The 20,469-nt window shown below is 35.8% G+C and overlaps 1 long non-coding RNA gene across 1 annotated transcript in view; it reads left to right on the forward strand.

Moving 5' to 3' along the window:
• The first annotated feature begins 19,476 nt into the window (after positions 1-19,476).
• LOC147917351 (uncharacterized) overlaps positions 19,477-20,469 on the forward strand; it is a 124,585-nt gene continuing 123,592 nt past the window's right edge. Inside the window, exon 1 of the long non-coding RNA XR_015552097.1 lies at positions 19,477-19,542. This is a non-coding gene — a long non-coding RNA (uncharacterized LOC147917351). The remainder of the gene's footprint in view (positions 19,543-20,469) is intronic.

A 20,469-nucleotide genomic window follows, 5' to 3' on the forward strand; every position in this document is an offset into this window, starting at 1 on the left:
ATACTTGGTATCATTAGACTTTTTAATTGCTGTCAATATGGTGAATATAAAAATGTATGCCTTTGTAGTCTTAATTTGCATGTCCCTGTTTTGTAATAGAACTTAATTTATTTTCTAGCCACAAAAAGCCCTGAGATGCTATAGAACAGGCTTGTTGAGGAAGGACTTATACCATTGAATCATGTCAACATTTTAGGAAGTAACTGGCTTCTTCTCTCCCTGCCGCCTTCCTTATTCAACTCATTTTCACACCAATGAAAAATGAGCTCAGGCTTGTACGATCAGACTAAAATTAGCATTCTCTTCCTCACTCGTCTGTCATATTTTTACTCCTTTGCATGACCCAGCTCAACCATCTTCTGAGAAGTTTTAAACTGCTCAATACTATGTATTTTCCTATTATTGAGTGTATTATATTCTAGTGTAAATCGTGTATGTTTGACAATACAGTATGCATCCTAAAGTCAGAACTGTGTCAAAATAGCATTAAATTACCCATGTACACTGGGGCATTTCTGTCACTGTATGCACTTATTAAAAGATAGTTACTTTTGTATTGACTCTTTAATAGAAGCCCTTTGAATAGCATTCATCAATTCAAGGAGTGACCCTTAACTTATTATACTCCAGTTGGGGAGATGAAGGACAACGTTTAAACAGCTAATTTTACTAGAGGTCAATGAAATACACCCTGAAATAACAAGCCACAGGTTATGGGTTGCAATGGAAAAAGTAAGGGATAGGTAAGAGAAAGAATGAAAAGAGTCAACATTCACATTTTTCTTTAAGGGATTTGTATGGATATAAAGTGAGAATAAAACTAAGGTCATTCCACACTGATGAAACAGAAAAATAGTATGGCTTGTTCAGAAATGATAAATCAAACTTTACCTGGACTATAAGATCTATGCAAGTAGTGATGGGTCATTAAGCTGGGAAGTAGAGTGGAATAGCTTATTGCATTAAAAGGAATTGATACTTTATTCTGGATTTTTAATTGAATGGCTTAAATGTAATTATTTAGAGGCATCTCTTATTTGGGGAAGATAATTGTAGCACACCAGAGAGAAAATGTTAAAAAAATAATTGTACTACATTGAAGAAGACATGGCAAAGGGACACAGGAGCCATATGAAGCATTTCCTGATGGCCAAGGTGGGAAAAACATGAGCAACAAAATAAATAATGTGGTATTAGGTTATAACTCAAAGTACAAAATAAATATCCATCAGTCCATAGTGACATAAATAAATGATTGAATCAATAAATAAATTGAAAAAGTAGCAAATTTCCCATGCAAAGAATTTTAAATAATTTATGTAGATACTATGTCCTAAATAAGGGGGAGCATAATTCCCTACTCCTACAGTGTGGGTTGCGCATAGTGACTGCCTTCTAATGAGCGCAGAATGGAAAGATGGAGAAGTAGAAAAACCTGAGAAACACTACCTAATCCAGGTGATCAAGGTCAACATCAACAATGAAAAATTATGTTGCTATCTTGGTATCATATTTATACACTGGATATGATATGATAAAGATGGCACTTTACCTCTGAGGTATTCCTCCGCAAAACCCATACCCCAGTGAACCATGAAAAAAACACCAGAAAAATTCCAATATATATGCACTCTACAAAACACATGACCAGTCCTCAAAATTGTCAAAGTAATCAGGAAAAAGGAAGTCTGAGATACTGTCACAACCAAGAGGAACTTAAGAACACTGGATGACTGAATGTAATGTGGTATCCTAGACATGATACAGAAACAGCGAAAGGACGTTAGGTGAAAGTAAGGACATTTTAATAAAGTATGGACTTTAGTTAATAATAATGTACCAATAGTGTTTCATTAATTATAACAAATATATCATACTAACATAAGATTTTAAAAGGGGGGGAAGTTAGACACAGAGTATATGGGCACTCTTTCTACTATGTTCTCAATGTAAATCTAAAACTCTTAAAAAAGAATCTGTTAAAAATATCAGCAGAAAATTAAAAATGAAGACTTGGTCATTTTTTCAGGATATCTACTCCATAGTATGAGTAAAAACTGAATCCTCCTACTGCATCTTCTTCATCTCTGTGCATCAGACTTTCAATTTCTGACTTACAATCTGCCACCTTTAAGATTTTACTGATCTGCTGTATTAGTTTGCTATTGTTTCCTAACAATCCATCCCAAAACCTAGTGGCTTAAAACAATGACCATTTATGATTACTCTGAATCTGTGGTTCTTTTGCTCCTGCCTAGGCTCCCTCGTGCATCCACTAACGATCAGCTAAATGGCTCTGCTCTGGGAGGCAGTGTGGTATTGGCTGCTTTGATTCTTTCCCATGTCACCTTATTTTTCAGAAGCCTAGCCTAGTCTTGTTCACATGGCTGCATGGCCAGGTTCTTATAGAGAGTGGAACATGCAAGGCCTAGGCTCAAACGGGGACAAAATCACCTCTGCCGCATTCTATTGGCCAAAGCAATCACTAAGCCAGTACTAATTTGAGGGGTAGAAAAATTAACTCTACCTGTTAATGGGAGAAGCTGCAAAATCACATTGTAAAAGGACGTGGATAGAGACAAAGAAATAATTATGGCCATCTGACGATCTACCACACCTGCCCGTGTAGAACTGATCCCTTAGGGTTTGGATTTCTGGAACCCTTCGTAACTGACCTTGTATTATATTTTCTGCTAGATTTGATATCAGAAGACAGATACAATACCTACATTATTTTATAGGACATGATATTTCTTTGTAAATTAGTAGTTCAATAAATATTAAATTTAAGTGTTGTCAAATTTTTAAAAATGCAGGATTAAAGTGTATTTTTCTAATTTCCTCAAAAAACTAAAAATATCAAACACTTTTCACTAATAATAGAACCTTAGCATGAAAAAGCTGCACTGTGATCCACTCATCCCCTCACAGAGAGACAAAATCCCTGTCTCTTTGAGGTCTTGGTTTACTACCTTCAGTGTGGCGGTAGTTGTTATTGCTATGTGTCCAAACTATATTCTCTAAATGGGGAAAATCCCACACATAACTTTAATAACTTGAATTGAAAAATAGATAAGAATTATATGGATAACTATTTAGGCATCACTCTCTACAATGATTGAATATCTGAATGATTATTCAGCATCCCAATTCCATTTACCAGCATGCAACAACTTGTGATAACATTACACTGGGAGTGAAGTCCCAGAACCATAAATAGGAACATTAGGAATTTCTCCTTGAAACATTTAATCATTTGACTGTCAGTCATGGCAACACACATGTCAATTATTTGTCAATTTATTCCATTTTATAAATTAAGTGGAAATTTAGAAGTCATGGCTATGTGAGAAATTAAACTACCAGAACATAATAATAATGATAATGTATGTTTTTAAGGATTTTTTTGATTTTTCTGGGATTAAGACACCTTTTCATTAGATGGTCATATTCCTTTAATGCTCAGACTAGTATTCTTAGTTTGCTAGCTCTGCTTCAAGTGATGACTTATTGAACAGATTATTAAATGTCAGCAAATTCTAGTTTCATTAACTATATAATTTTTCTATATCTAGTGGAGACACTGTTGGTTAAATATCTGAAACTCTTATAGTGGCAGTACAAATGAATGACGAATCCAGTGTCATATCTGTCCCTACATTGCTAACTGATTATACAAAACTTCTTTTGATGACTAAGCTGAGAAACTGTCATTAATATTAAATTAAAATAAAATGTTAGAATCCAAGAAAATTGAATTGGCTGATGAATAGCATTCTGAAAGTCTCTTCAAGTGTTATGAGTAATTATAATAGGAGAATTCTCTGGCACACGGCAGCTTCTTGCAAAATTAGGAATGATTAAGTTTGTTTTGTCATGTAGGAAGATAAAACTGACATTAGTTTAGTTATCATGAAAAGGTAGAAATGCTCCTTATTTAAAAATATATTCTGTTTCTCATGATGAAAAGAAAAAATAAAAGAACTTAAGAGACCTTTATCTAGATTTAAAAGATAAAGGAAAACTTCTGATTCAGTATTTTCTGTCCTATATAATTTGTTTAAAATTTTTCTGTAACCATATGTCAGAAGTTCTAATGCATAGAACATACCATTTGTAATTTAAATTTTCATTTTGCACTCAATTTTCTTTTGGTTTATTAGTCATGATAAATAGTATGTTGGAATAAAAGTGGATAATGTTAGAATAAATATTTGCCTGGCCCAAGGAGTTAGAGACCAGGAGAGTAGTAACGGCTAACACAGATCAGTCTCAATTTTCTCTCTTGATGAGTGGTATTGATTTGGTGATCCTAAAGTATGATAAAGGCAGTTTTGTTTAATAGAAAAAGACAAATTTTGAGAGGAACATGTGTTTAAGTCTTGGTATACTGCTTACCTGGTTAAATGACCTTGGACTAGTCATTTAATCTCTGATCCTCAGTATAGACAGCAGTAAAATGTGGATATTGAAAACATTTTCTCACCTAATGCATTTTGGTAGACCTTAATAAGAAATTTGCTGTGGAGAACAGAGGAGATGGTATATGTTAAAGTGCCTTGTAAAATCAAAATCTTTAAATGAATATTAGTTTTCCATGTCTATGTTATTACTATTTATAACCTTTGTATGCTCCATATTTTCTATCTTCATTGTCACCCAATCATACAACTTCTGAACTTATAGACCTTATACAGAGTTTATTAATACAATTATTTTTATTTCAAAAAAATGAAATTAACCCCTAGTTTTTTCTTTGACAACCAATGGTTAATTGATCCCTAAGATCCCACTTGTGAAGTGTCTTCATTTTAATCATGTGCTCAGAACTTTAAAAATTATTTCAGTGTCACTGTTGAAATTTTAACTCCTATGGAACTCCAAAGTATACATCAACACAAACACTTGAGTGTCCAAATATTTTTTTAGAGTATATTGTGTTTCTTCTCCTTACAATGAAATGACATGTAAGTTGAGTACCATTTAAAAAATTTTTCAAGTAAATTTGACTCATTCATGAACATCATTTGATAAATGCTGGCTCAATTTCTCCCTTTCCCTCTTAAATTAATAAATGAAAAATAAAGTTGTTTTATTTAAAATAGATGCTATTTAGGAGCAAAAAGTTCTAGTCTGTAGTGTAATTTGACTAAATTTCTGTAGCTTGATAGAAAAGAAGTTTTATTTGTTTGTGTTTATTTTCTTTCTTTCTTTATTTATTTGCCCAAAGAAAGGCAAATTAGAAGAAACTATTTGTTATATGTTTTATATTTTCTTATTTGTCTGGGATATGACTATTTAAAAACCTGATGTTTTTGTTTTTTTAATGATGAAAATTGTCTTTAATGAAAATCACTTCTCTTGTTACTAGTGATACATAACACCCAGAGACAGTTGTCTCTCTTTACCATAATGCCTCAAACAAATCACATCAATATCCATGGCATCTCCATTCTGGACTAATAGACATTTCTGATGTACTCACCAGTGAGTTGATTTTTATCTATAAAATTTAGCAAAGTTATAACACTATTTAGATTGTGTTATAAAAGACTGACAAATAAAATGTACTTGAATTATTTTCTATTTGGAAAAATTTAAAGAGCAAAGTTTTATTTGCATGAGTATAGTTCCCATTATTTTATTTTTATACTTCTTCCCATGAGATTGAAAGGTAATATTGTTTTTACCTATATTAAGAGAGTAGTAGCAAGTGTGACAATTGAAATCTGTAACAAACAGCACAGCATAGGGATTTACCAAACTGTTTTGAAAAAATGGTCTCCAAATTTGCTTTTAATCATCCTCACTTTTGCAAGATTTTCTAGAAGTCAATTTTGTTTTTCCGGTTCCATAGTCCTAGAAGAATTGAGGAATGAACTGTGAAATTGTAACTGCATTTCTTCATTTTCCAATACACCAACACACACAATTTAGACAAGCTTCTTAATATTTCTTCTCCAATAATATCTAAGTTGAACTTCTGTCTGCAAAATGCTACTATTATAAGAGGCCCTGCTCTATGGAAGGCAGACTAGCATGAAACTAGATTTTTTTTAGCTTTCATTTATTACTTACTAAAAAAAAAATGCCCAGAGAGGTAAAAAAATCCCCCTGATACTCAAATATCTATTTATCTATCTATCAAAAATTTAGATTATTTTCTAAATTGAGAATTGAAGATTTTAATTATATATTATTTAATTTGTTTTAAATATATAACATTTAATTATGTGTTTAAATACATATTTACATTTATATACTTTGTGTTCTAATTAGTGCATTGTGTGTTAATCTTCTTTAATGTAATTTGCATGAAGGATTCTGTAGCTTAATCTTCAATACTTTTGTAAGCAATCAGACACCAGAAGAGCATTAAACAATGAATGGTGTCACCCAATGTTTGTCCTGCATAAATTCACTAAGGATGTGTAACTGGCACAACAGAGGTTTGGGCTTTAGATTCATCTCCTGGAAGGTAGTCTCTAAACCCTTGGAACATCCTGCCTGATAAGGGAGTCCTTGTTTACCTGGAGGCTTTGGGCTATGTCAGATAGTCTATGCCAACAATGTGATTTGTGGTGGGGGTATCACCACATAGTATCAGCTCAACTTCTGGAGGGAATGGTGTCTAAGATCAGCCAAAGAGGGTCAGCCGCCTATGTGACTCAGTTCCAATAAACCTCTGCACACCAAGGCTCAGGTGAGTCTCTTGGATTGGTAATACGCTGTGCACATTGTTACATGTCATTGCTGGGAAAAACAGGTGCTGTTTGCACAGTTCCACTGAGAGAGGACAACTGGAAGCTCCAAGCCTTGGTGTCTCCAGGACGCTGCCCTATGTGCATCTTCTCTCTCTGATGTTAACTTATCCTCTTGTTTTAATCAACCATGACCATGAGTATAATGGCTTTTCTGAGTTCTGCGACTACTTCTAATGACTAATTCAACCCACCTATGGCCTTGGAGACTCCCAAACTTGCAGTTGGTATAGAAAGTGAGAGTGGTTTGAGAGACTTTCAGAACTTCACAAAGAAAAAGTAGGCAAATTAAAAATGTTTAGACAATTAATTAGTCTCATTTTCATTGAAATATTTGTCATCCTTAATTTATTTATCCCTTTAAAACATTCAAAATTTTATTTAGATATATTTACTGTTATTAAGTTAGTAAAAAGAAAAAGCCTTCAAAATGGTACAATCAATTGGAAATTATCCATGTTTGCCCATGGAACAATGATTGCACTGTGATGATGTCTATGATCCGGGGTCGTGCTTGTCTTGTCCATCGCTGTATCCCTAATACCTAACACAATACTTGGCACTAAAGCCTCATAGAGTGTCTTAGTCTGTTCAGGAGGCTGTAACAAAAATACCATAGACTGGGTGGCTTAAACAGCAAACATTTATTTTTTTCCGCTTAGGGAGGCTTGGAAGTCCAAGATCAAGGTGCCGGCAGATTCAATGTTTAGTCAGAGTCCACTTCCCGGCTCATAGGCAGCCGTATTCTCACTGTGTCCTCACAAGGCAGAATGGGCTAGAGAACTTTCTGAAGTTTCTTTTACAAGCTTACTATCTCATTCAGGAGGGCTCCACTCTCCCAAAATCTCTGCCTCCTAATACCATCCAAAGGCTAATTACCTCCCAAAGGCTCCACCTCTTAATACCATCACATTAGGGGTTAGGATCTCAACACATGAATTTTGGGGGGACACAAACATTCAGTCCATAATATATAGCTAGAACCAGAACAGAATTATGATAAATTAGTTTTTCAGACATACTAAGTTGGAAGGATCTATGCTACATCCATCTAATTATAATTATGTCTAGAAGACAGTTGTACATATGGACACTGGGATCAGGGCGTAAAAGTTGCAAAAAGGGTAGGGAGATATTTGAACACCCACATGTGAAGGAGGAATGGATATGGATGAGGTTATCCTAGGCAAGTACACAGATGAAAGAGAAGATGAGTAAAAGACAGGACAGGCATTACACTCCATCATTTGTTGCCATGTTTCTTTGAAATCTGAAAATAAGATGAAAAAAAAGGCAGCTAGGTCATAACATCTGTCATTTTCATGTACGATGGAATATCAAGTACTCTGCTGAAACCTCCATTCCTAGTTTTTATTTAGAAGTAACATCACAATATATCTCTGAAGCCAAGAGATCGCCTACTGAGAGAGGGGGAGAAGCATTCTTCATTGATCCCTTTCCCAATTCTCTATTTCGTACCTGGATGAATTGTATTAAGGTCTTAGAAATAATTCTTTATGAGAATGGACAGAATTAATAGCCCATTCATCCCCCTCAGTTCAGTGTAAAAATACTTAGAGTATTTAACTCTTTGGTCTTACAATCTAGGACTACACCAGGCTGTTCTAACACCATTTAAAAAAGCAGTGATTCCACACATCTTATGTATATCATCTCTTATAAATAAGGACTCAGTACACTGTCATGTGTTTACATCAATGATCACTTCAGTGAAGCAGGTAAACTCAGTACTTAGAACTTATGTTGATTATAATCAATGTAATGAATGAAACAAAAGCAAAGAAAATGAGGCTGGATATAACAAACTATATTACCAAGTTAGTATTCTTTTAAAGAAAGTATGATGAAATATTTAGAAGTATTACTTATTCAAGTTATTGAGGTAAAATTCACATGACATAAAATTAACCATTTAATATGGAACAATTCAGTGGCGTGTAGCACACTTCAAACATTCTGCAATGACCACCTCTATCTAGTTCCAAAACAGATCCATCATTCCAAAGCAATGCCCCTTACCCATTAAGCATTTTCTCTCGTTCCAGACTACCCCCAGCCCATGGTAACCACCAATGTGTATTTTTTCTATCTGGATTTATCTATTTGGATATTTCATATAAATGTAACCATACACCACATGGCATTTCACGTCTAGTTTTTATCACTTAGCATATACGTTTTGGAGGTTCATCAACATTGTAGCACGTGTCAGTACTTCATTCCTTTGCAAGGCTGAATAATATTCCATTGTAATTATATACCACATTTTGTTCATCCATGTACCCATTGACAGATACTTGGGCTGTTTCTACCTTTTGGTTATTTTGAACAGTGCTGCTATGAACATGTATGTACATACACTTGTTTGTGTATCTGTTTTCAACTTTGGAGGGGGATATGTGAATTTAGGGGTGGAATTATGGAGTCACTTGCTAATTCTATGTTTGACTTTTTGAGGAATCATCAAACCGTTTTCCACAGTAGCTGTGACTGCACCATTTTGCATTCCCGTCAGCAACGTACTTTTTAATTATCACCATCACAGTGGATATGATATGGTACCTAATTGTAGGTTTAAACTCCATTTCCCTAATGACTAATGATGTTGAACATCTTTTTGTGTGCTTGTTGTCCATTTGTACATCTTCTCTGGAGAAATGTCTATTCTAGTTTTTTGCCTATTTTTTAATTGAGTTGCCTTTTTGTTATTGAGTTGTAAGAGTCATTTATATATTTTGGATAATAGACCCTTATCAGATATATAATTTGCAATGTTTTCTCTCATTCCTAGTTTGTCTTCTCACTTTATCGATAATGTCTTTTGATGCACAAAAGTTTTAATTTTGATGAAGTCCAATTTATCTATTTTTTCTTTTGTTGCAAGTGCTTTTGGTTTCCTATCTAAGACTCCATTTCCATACCCAAGGTCAAGAAGATTTATCTCTATGGTTTCTTCTAAAAGTTGCATGGTTTTAGCTCTTATATTTAGGTCACTGAACTATTTTGAGTTAATTTTTGTATATGCTGTGAGGTAGGGGTGTAACTTCACTGTTTTGCATGCAGACATCCATTTGTCCCAGCACCATTTGCTGAAGAGAATATTCTTTACCCATTGAATGGCTTGGTACCCTGGTGGAAAGTCAGTTGTTCAAAGATGTATAGGTTCATTTCTGGGGTCTCACTTCTATTCCATTGATCTGTATGCCCACCCTCAGGCCTCATACTGTTCTGATTATTATAACTTTGTAGTAAGTTTTGAAATTGGAAAGTGGAAATCTTCCGACAGTTCTTTTTCAAGATTGTTTTGGCTATTCAGGACTCCTTTCAATTTATAGGAATTTGAGGATCAACATTTCCATTTCTGCAGACAGGTCATTGGAATTTTCATGGGGATTGCATGGAATCTGAAGATCGCCTTGGGTACTAGTGACATCTTAAAAATATTATGTCTTTCAATCCCTGAACACAGAATGTCTTTCCATTTATTTAGGTTTCCTTAATTTCTTTCAACAATATTTTGTATTTTCAATGTGTGTCTTTCACTATTTTGGTTATGTCTATTTCTAGGTATTTTATTCTTTTGGATGCTATTGTAAATGTAATTTTTTTTTACTTTCCTTGTCATATTGTTCATTGATGATGTATACAAACACACTGATTTTTATGTGTTGGTCATGTACTCAGCAAATTTGCTGAATTTATTTATTAACTCTAAAAGATTTTTGTGGGTTTTTGGGGATTTTCTATATATATCATATTACTCTCCTAGTGCTGCCGTAACAAGGCACCACAAACTGACTTAAAACAGCAGGAATTTATTCTCTAAGAGTTCTTGAGGGTTGAAGTCTGAAATCAAAAGTGTCGGCAAGACCATGCCCTCTCGAGGCTTTAGGGAAGGATCTTACCATGCCTCTTTCTAGTTTCTGGTAGTTGCTAACAATTCTTGGTGTTCCTTGTCTTGTGGCAGCACAACTCAAACCTCTGCCTCCATCTTCACATGGCTGATGTCCCTCTGTGTCCTTCCTCTATGTCTCTGTTTTCTTTTCTTGTAAGGAAAATAGTCATTGGATTAGGGCCCATGCTAATTCAGTATGACCTCATCTTAACTAATCGCATCTGCAAAGGCTGTATTTCCAAATAAGGTCATGTTCTGAGGTTCTGGGTGGACACAGTTTTGAGGTGGACACTATTCAACCCAATATAGTTTGCTCTCTGGCCTCCAAAATTCACATCCAACCTGTATGAAAAATGCATTCACCTCATCCCAACAAACTGAAAATTCTTAATCCATCCCAGTGTCAAGTCTGAGTCCCAAATCTCATCTAACTATCACCTCAAAAAACCCTAAATCTCATCATCTAAATCAGATATAGCTGAGACTTTGGATATGTTCCTTCCTGGGGCAAATTTCTTCTCCATCCACAGATCTGTGAAACTAGAAAACGAATTACTTGCTTCCAAAGTTCAAGAGTGGGGCAGCATAAGATAAACATTCTCATGCTAAAGTAGAGAAATGGGAAGGAATGAAGGTGTTACAGGTCTCAAGCAAGTTTGCAACCCAGAAGGGCTAATTTCCTTAGCTTTCAAAATCTTAGAGGAATCCTCTGTGGTGTAGTACTCCACCCTCTTAGTCCTCTGGGGTGTCAGCCTCACACTTTTGGTCTTCCAGGGCAGTGCCCTGATGTTTTTATCCTCCTGAATGGCAGCCCCAGTCTCTGAGCCCATGGAGGCTTCATCAGACCAGGCCTCTATGCCCTCATAGAACCCTTCAACCCTGGCGTCGGGGACCTTGGCTGTGTCCAATCTAGTCTCTGCATCCATGACTATCCTTGGAGTCATTCTTAGTTCATTTTGCTCCATCTCTGTCCCTTTCAGTCCAGGTTGGCAGTGTTTCTTCTGGCACCAAATTCTCAAAAACCTTTTCAGCCTTCAGTGGATGTCAGGGGTATCCTTACCATTAGACACATGAGTTCTTCATAGATCCTTCCTGACTAATCCCATCACTAGTGCTGGCTTCTGCTGCAATGGTTGATTGGATCCATAAGTCATGTACCCAATCTCTCTAGTAAACAGTTGTTCAGCCACATCCTGGGCTCTGTCTTAGACCAGGCTTTCTTGATAGGTTAAAAAATTTTCAGGTTATTAAGCACTGGTTTCTTTTTGCTTAACAGTTCCTTCCTCAGTTCATCTCTTTCCTCTCCCATTTCTCATATTTTACTAAAAGAAGCTGGGAGAAACCAGGTTACATCTTCCACACTTGGTTTGGATATTTCCTCAGGTAAATATTCAAGTTCAAAGCTTGTAAGTTCTACCTTCATACAACAGTAACACATAATTCAGCCAAGCTCTCTCACTTCATAAGTACCACCTTTCCTCCAGTGTCTAATAACATGTTCCTCATTTCTGTCTGAACCTCACAAGAAGCACCTTTGATGTTCACATTTCTAGCAACATTCCATTCATGGTGATATACGTATTTTCTAAGATGACAGAAGTTTTCTCTGTAGATATTCTCACTTCTTTCTAAGATCTCACCAGATTCGCTTTGAACATACATATTTCTACCAACAGTCTCTTCCAGGCAATTTAGGGTTTTTCTATTGTGCACTGCAAAATTCTTTCAGCACATACTCATTACTGAATTCCAAAGCCACTTTGCATTTTTTAGATATTTGTTAAAACAGCACCACAATTCCTGGTACCAAAATCTGTATTAGGTGGGTATATGACCTGTATATCAGAACGTGTGTGTGTGTGTATGATGGTTAATTTTATGTGTCAACTTGGAGAATGTTATTAAATGAGATTAACATTTAAGTTGGTGATCTTTGAGTAAGCATATTGTTTTTCATAGTGTGAGTGGGTCTCATCTAATCAGTAAGGCCTGAATAGAACAAAAAGACTGGCCTCCTCTAGCAAGGGGGAATTCTCCAGCAGACTGCCTTCATATTTCCTCTGTACCATCAGGTCTCCTGGGTCTCATCCTGCTGGCCTTTGGCTTGAACTGCACCATTGGCTCTCCTGGGTCTCCAGGCTGCCTGCTTTCAGACTGGAACTGTACCATCAGCTTTCTTGGGTCTTAAGCCTGCCAGTCCACACTGCAGCTTTGGACTTGCCAGTCTCCATAATCATGTGAGCCAATTCCTTAATTCCTTATAGTAAATCTCTTTCTGTATATGTATACATCTTACTGGTTCTATTTCTCTGGAGAACGCTGATCAGTACTATATTTGTGTGTGTGTATAACAGTAAAGCATAATTCAGACAGATAGATAGATAGATACATAGATACATAGATAGACAGATAGATAGATAGATAGATATCATATATATCTATAGCTATCTAGAGAGAGAGAGAGATTTATTTTAAGGAATTGGCTCAATTGGCTCATGTGATACTGGGGGATGACTGCAAATTTGAAATCTGTTGGGCAGGTCAGCAGGCTGAAAACTCAGGCAGGAGTTAATTCTTGAAGCAGAATTCCTTCTCTTTCAAGAAACCTCAGCATTGACGCTTAAGGCTCTCAATTAATTAGATGAGGCCCACCAACATTACTGATGGTAATCTTTACTTAAAGCCAAATGACTATAGATATTAACAACATCTACAAAGTACCTTTACAGCAACATCTTGATTAGTGATTGATTAAATAACAGGGTGCTATAGTCTAGCCAAGCTGACACGTAAAACTAATCATCCCACGGAGGATCATGTCATCTTCAGATCAAGATAGTTTTACCTTTTCCTTTCCAATTTGGATACCTTTTATTTCTTTTTCTTGCCTAATTGCTCTAGTTAGAACTTCCAGGAAAATGTAGAATAGAAGAGGGGGTGAAAGGGGGTGACCTTGTCTTGTTCCTGATCTTAGGGGGAAAGCTCTCCGTCTTCACCATTGAGCATGATGTTAGCTGCGGGTTTTTCATAAATGTACTATATCATGTTGCAGAAGCTCCCTTTTATTCATGGTTTTCTGAGTCTTTTTAACATGAAAGGATATTAGGTTTTGTCAAATGATTTTTCTGCATCAGTTGAGATCATCATGTGTTTTTTTGTCCTTCATTCTCTTAATACTCTTAAAATCAAGAATTCTCTTAATTCTCTCTTACATGGATTGATTCCCTTATGTTGAAACACCCTTGCATTCCTGGGATAAATCCCACTTGGTCATGGTGTATAATCCTTTTAATATATTCTTTGATTCAATTTGCTACGATTTTGTTGATATCTGGATCTATATTCATAAGGGATATAGGTCTGTAATTTTCTTTTCTTGTGCTGTCTATATCAAGCTTTGGTATCTGGCCTCATAGAATGAGTTAGGAAATGTTCCCTCCTCTTCTCTTTTTTGGAAGAGTTTGAGGATTGTAGTTAGTTCTTCTTTAAATACTTGGTAGAATTTGCCAGGGAAGTAATCTTGTCTTGGACTTTTCTTTGCTGAAGTGTAATTTTTTAAAATTATGCAGAAGAATAATTTTTTAAATTATTGATGCAATCTACTTACCTGTTATAGGTCTGTTCAGATTTTTTTTGAAGAAGAAGAAGATTAGCCCTGAGCTAACATCTGTTGCCAATCCTCCTCTTTTTTGCTGAGGAAGCTTGGCCCTGGGCTAACATCTGTGCCCATCTTCCTCTACTTTATATGGGATGCCGCCACAGCATGGCTTGATAAGTGGTGCATAGGGTCATGCCTGGGATCCAGGCCTGCAATCCCTGGGCCACTGAAGCAGAGTACATGAACTTAACTGCTACACCACCAGGCTGGCCCCTAGATTTTTTATTTCATCTTGAGTCATTTTTGGTAGTTTGTGTGTTTCTAGGAAATAGTTTATTCCATCCAAGTTATCTAATTTATGGCAGACAATTGTTCATAGTCTTTCTTTATAATCCTTTTCATTTCTATAAAGCCAGTAGCAATGTCCTCAGTTTTATTTCTGACTTTGATTATTTATGTCTTCACTTTTTTCTTTTTCTTTCTAGCTAAAGTTTTACCAATTTTATTTGTCTTTTCAAGGAAACAACTTTTGGTTTTGTTGATTCTCTCTATTGTGTCTTTGTTTTTTTTTTTAAGCTCTGCTCAAATCTTATCATTTATTTCCTCTGTAAGCTTTGGGTTCAGTTTGCACTTGTTTTCCTCCAGTTCTTTAAAGTATAGAGTCAGGTTATTGATTTGAGATCTTTATTCTCTTTGAATGTAGTATTTGCTACTATACATTTTCTTCTGAGCACTGTTTTCAATGCATCACATAAGTTTTAGTATGTTTGTTTTCATTTCATTCCTCTCTAAGTATTTTCTAATTTCCACTGAGATTTCTCCTTTGACTCATTGATGTTTTAATTGTGTTATTTTACTCATATTTGTGAATCTTCCAGTTTTTCTTCTGATATTAATTTCTAGTTTTGGTTAAATGTGGTTGGAGAGGATACTTTGTATGCTTTCAGTCTTTTAAAGTTTAAGGAGAATTGTCTATCTTGGAGACTGTTCCATTTGCACTTGGGAAGAATGTCTATTCTGCTGTTGTTGGGTAGAGTGTTCTCTATGTGTGTTAGGTCTAGTTGGTTTATAATGTTCGTGTCCTCTATTTTCGTATTGATCTTCTATCTAGATATTCTACCCTTCACTGAAAGTGGGGTATTGACATCTCCACTACTATTGTGTTTGCTTCTTATATTTTGGGGCTCTGTTATTTGGCGTGTATATTTATAATGATTATATATATATTTTAATGAATTCCTCTTTTAATGTCCTTCTTTGTCTCTTGTAAAGGATTTAGATTTTGTCTATTCTATCTGATATTATTATATCCACCTTGGCTTTTTTTGTAACTATTTTCATAGAATATCTTTTTCCATTCTTTCGCTTGCAACCTATCTGTGTCCTTAGGTCTAACATGAGTCTCTTGAAGACAGTATATAATTGGATCATGTTTTTTTTCTTTTTAATCCACTCTGATAATCTCAGCCTTTTGATTGGAGAGTTTACATTAAAAGCAATAAATGATAAGGAAGGACTGACTTTGGCCATTTTGCTATTTGTGTTCCATATGTCTTATACCTTTTTTCCCCTCATTTTCTCTATTACAGCATTCTTTTATGTTTAGTGTTTTTTTTTTTTGCAGTTTTCTGTTTTAATTCCCTTCTAAAGCATTTTAAATCATGTAGGAAATAAAAAGTGGAGTTGCAAACTAAAAACACATGATAGCAACTTTTCTATTTCCCTACATAGTCACCTTCACCAGAAATCTTTATTCCTTTGTATGGCTTTGAATTCTGTCTAGTATTCTTTCATTTCAACCTGAAGGACTTCCTTTGGCATTTCTTATGGGTCCCCTGGTAACAAACTCCACTTTTATTAATCTGGGAACAACTTAATTTCTCCTTAGACTCTGTTCACTTTTCTTTATTCTTTTTTTCTTCTGCAAATCAGACTGATTAATTTCAATTGTGTTGTTTTTGAGTTCACTGAGTTCACTTTCTTTTACCTGCTCAGAGCTGCTGTCGAGGCCCTCTAATAAAATTTTCTTTTCGGTTATCGTACACTTCCTGCTAGCACTGAGTCTAGCAATCAGGCAGAGGTATAAGCTTAGAGACTCGCAGGTCTTTTCTGAGCTAATGCGTCCAGATATGGGCATACATGTGGTTTTCTAAATTCTCCAGTATACACAGGCACTTTTGAATGCCCTAATTTCCCAAAGAATATATCTTCCCGGCTTTTCCTACCATGTTTGGACAGTCTATTTTATATTTCAACTGTAATCTTTTGCCCCTGGTGGCTAGAGGTTTTGCATTCACCATACAATGGTTTCTAACAATGCCCACCACTTTTCTGCCATTAGTGAGCTCTGAGTTAGGTGGAACAGAGATGAGCACCTGGCTTCAGTTCTTCAGGTAGCCCCCATAGAGCTTAGAACAAAGTAACACAAAAATTTGCAAATAAGGCTGCTCTGCTCCCTCTGCAAGGACTTTATTTGCCATTATTCTCTGAACTAACAGAGTGTTAATAATTAGAAATAAACATCTTTCAGTCCCTGCTGATTATTATGAAATGATTTTTCAAGATGCAGATATTTTAAGTACTGTGTGCCATTAAATTCTGTAATGATTAATCCTCCCAAGAGCTTTTTTTATTATACCATTTTACTGATGCACAAAGAAAGGTGTTAGATTTAATTTATTCTAGCACTGGTTCAATTTTCAATTAGTCACTTGCACTAATTAGATACGACACTGGATTTATTTCTGTTGCTTGTGCTTTCACCTGTTTCTTTTCATTTCACTCTTAATAGTATCTGCAATCTAGCAGAAAAAGTCAACCTATTTTATCTACTCCTTTTGTTTAAATTTCCTTGATTGAGAGATAGGATGTAAATTCACTGTAACTAACATCTCTCTATATTTCTAGCAAGACATTCTGCAATTAGTTCTAAAAGATAAAGATAAAGTTCACTTCCAGATGAAATCTGTTATCCATTTCAGACAGCTTGCTGATTAATCAACATCTAGACTCCCTCTCTCTCAAGCTTTTGTTTTATCCCCAACGTCTGTGTCATTTAGCCATTAAAGGAGAAAGCAAAATTTTCTATATGGATTGGTCTAAAAGGTTTATAACTGGTATTAGGGACTTAACTACCCCCCACCCCCACCCCAACAACCTTCCTTCACTCCACCAGACTTACATAAGAATTAAGCAAAAGGGGAAAAAAAGCACATTTACTTTTTCTCAATATTATCTTCTTGTAGGCTATCCTGCTATGCTTCAGAAGTCCCTATTAAACTCACCTAATGGGCAGCTAAGCACAGTTATCATAACAAAAATAAACTGTCTATTGTTTCAGTGTATATAAGGAATACAGAGATTCCTTATGTAAATGGTTCGTTGTGATGGGGCCATTATCCTTTGGGAAGTCATGAAACTCAGTCCTACACCAAGCCCAATGCAAACACTTAGCTGGAGACTGACTATTTGCACGGCACAATCTAATCTCTGCATTTTTATTTGAATACCTGAGCCAGGCAAGTGGACCCAGGAGAGCTACCCTGCCGATTCAGCCAATGATTCCCAACAAGGTCACCCACCTGTATAACAGCATGGCCACTTTTACAACGGCTCAACTGCATTGCCCCTCTTTGCACATCAAGAACTTCCTTCCAAAAATGCTTCTATAACTGCAGGAAGGAAACAATCTATAGTGGCCTACTTGCAACTCCTTCAGTCCATCTACTCTTTTATAGAGCATAATAAATTTACTGTAATTAGGTACCAACTGTCCCAAAGGTCTCTTCCGAGAATAACTTTTAAAAGTTTCCTCTGTCTTTACCAGGATGGGATTTTCTGCCAGTCTCTCTTCTTCCACTTCCTTCCTTAGGAAGGATATCTTAGCATTCCGCCTCCTGTAGTCCTGGTCAGTAAAGGGAGGGAAAGCAAAACAAAATGTCAGGTTCTGTAGTCATAATAACAACGGATGTTATACTATGAAGGAGGGACACTGTAAGAATTAGCAAAACAAGAGTGTCTTAGTCCTATAGACTTTCATTCTCTGACTGAAGTTGCATCATAAGAAAGCCTCTCTTTTAACCCATCTTGCTTTTTTTCCTCCCAAAGACTACGGGGTCTGTGTAAAGGAAAAGCTACGTCTTCACCTCAGCCCCACACCCCTATGACCAGATCCATGTAGTTGAGAATATGATGTAAATAATTGCCTGAAAGCCAGAACAAGAGGCTAAAAGGAAAATGAGTCAGAATCACGAGCGGAAGAAAAAAGGTAAATGGTAGCAATGAAGGTGAATCTTAAGGGAGGAGGTAGAGATGGAAGAAGGTTAGGAGAGTCGTATTTTTGATCTCGTTGCTTTTGTAAAGCAAGTGTGCATTTGTGATTTCTCAATGAACAATCCAATTCAAACTCACATGGTACAGCATGTTTAAAGCATCTCTTCAGAAATCTCCAGCACCTTAGTTGTGATCTCATGAAAGCCTCAAGTCATTCAGTGAGTATTTCTAAACTTGCAACTTTGTTTAGTGCCATCCTTGTGGAAATCACTCTAAGATTGTACTCTAGGACCTATAATTATGAACGTTCTGCCTTTTTTACCAATGGAAACGTCAAGGCTACCTGCTGCTTAGAGGAAAAGATCTACCACTTGCTGGAGCCCCTGAGCGTCAGATGCACCTTTTCCCCAGAAACTAGCATATCAGTAAATGTTCGTGGATTGGATGGATAAATGAATGAATGTTGCATCGTTTACTCCTCCACTGAGAATTTCCTGGATTAATTTAGACAACATATTTCAGCCTTATCCAAAATGTAGACGGTCCTCAGAAGTAATTAATATAGGATTTCAGCACAACCACCTTGGAGGAACAGTGCGAAAACTAATAATTGCTCCAGTTTACTTAACAGAAGAAATTTGAATATTTATATTAATACGACTTCTTTATATCTTTCGTTTTATTCTTGCAACAACTGATTGCTATTATTCCAGTATTAGCCTTCTACTGAAAACAAAGTGTCAATACATCAAACTGTGCTAGATTAATTGAGTGATAAAACGCTAATTTTCTTCTGCTCAATATTTATCCCCTTTCAAGTGTATGCTTGTGATAGAGAAAAATAGCTAATTGAAATGAGTCTTTCTAAAACTGGAAATATTTTTAAATGAGGTCTTTTAACACTAAAATTTCATATCTCGAACAGATTTGCCTCATGATGAGAACCTGCTGTGTATCCCGTACACAAGGCTCTTACAGAGGGACTTCAACCCATGGTGAGTAGTGACTTATATAAGTTTAATGCACACAACCTGAGTCCAAACATTAATATTGTATTTTTTTGAGAAAAACACAGTACATACCTGGTAGTATATTGGTTTTATTTTTTTATTTAGATGTGATTATTTAATGCATTATTTGTTTATCTTCTTTCTCCAACTAAGTTATTGTAAAGTGCCAAATGATTAGTCAAGGGATAGAACAACATTTGATGAAGTAATCTAGTAAGGCTCATGAAGAATATGAGCATGAAGCCAGTCCTTGAAGAGGAGGGTTTAGATAGGCAAAGATGGCATTGTTTAGACTTTCAGGCAGAGGACAACATTCTATGCCACTTTGCAGAGTTTTATATGAAAATCAGCTGAGTTTTTTTCCTATATTTTTATTTCATTCATCCGTTTACATATTCACCCATTCAATAAGCATTCATAGAATGCAACTGTTCCAGACACCACTCTAAGCCTTTGGGATACAGAATAAAATAATGCACAGTTATCTACAGTTGTCTCCAAACAATTCCATTGTGGTCATGACATATGTGGAACAGACTTAATATACACCTGCATTGTGCATTAAATCCTCACACTCTATTGAAGCTCAACCATAAAGCAGGCTGTTGTTGAGCAGATGCTGTAAACAAATGATGTAAAGCTAAGTGAGGAAGCACTGACAACTCTTGTGACTTACTGAGCCATTTAAAATGAGCAATGAGCCAAAGCAGGAGTCCTACAGAGAAGGAATCAATAACGAATACGTTATCATGCATATTCCCCTAAGACAAGGGTAATAATCATGTGGCATTCACTTCTGTTACTAAATAATTTTAAGGAGCCTTCCTTCCCCTCCCCATGGACTCTAACATACCTATTTCCGATACAAAATAGGGAGATCCCAACTGCTGTTAACACCATAACTCGGTTAGA

The sequence above is a fragment of the Ceratotherium simum genome, chromosome 4 (genome assembly GCF_057802395.1).
Source record: "Ceratotherium simum simum isolate JZ-2026a chromosome 4, ASM5780239v1, whole genome shotgun sequence".
NCBI classification, from domain to species: domain Eukaryota; kingdom Metazoa; phylum Chordata; class Mammalia; order Perissodactyla; family Rhinocerotidae; genus Ceratotherium; species Ceratotherium simum.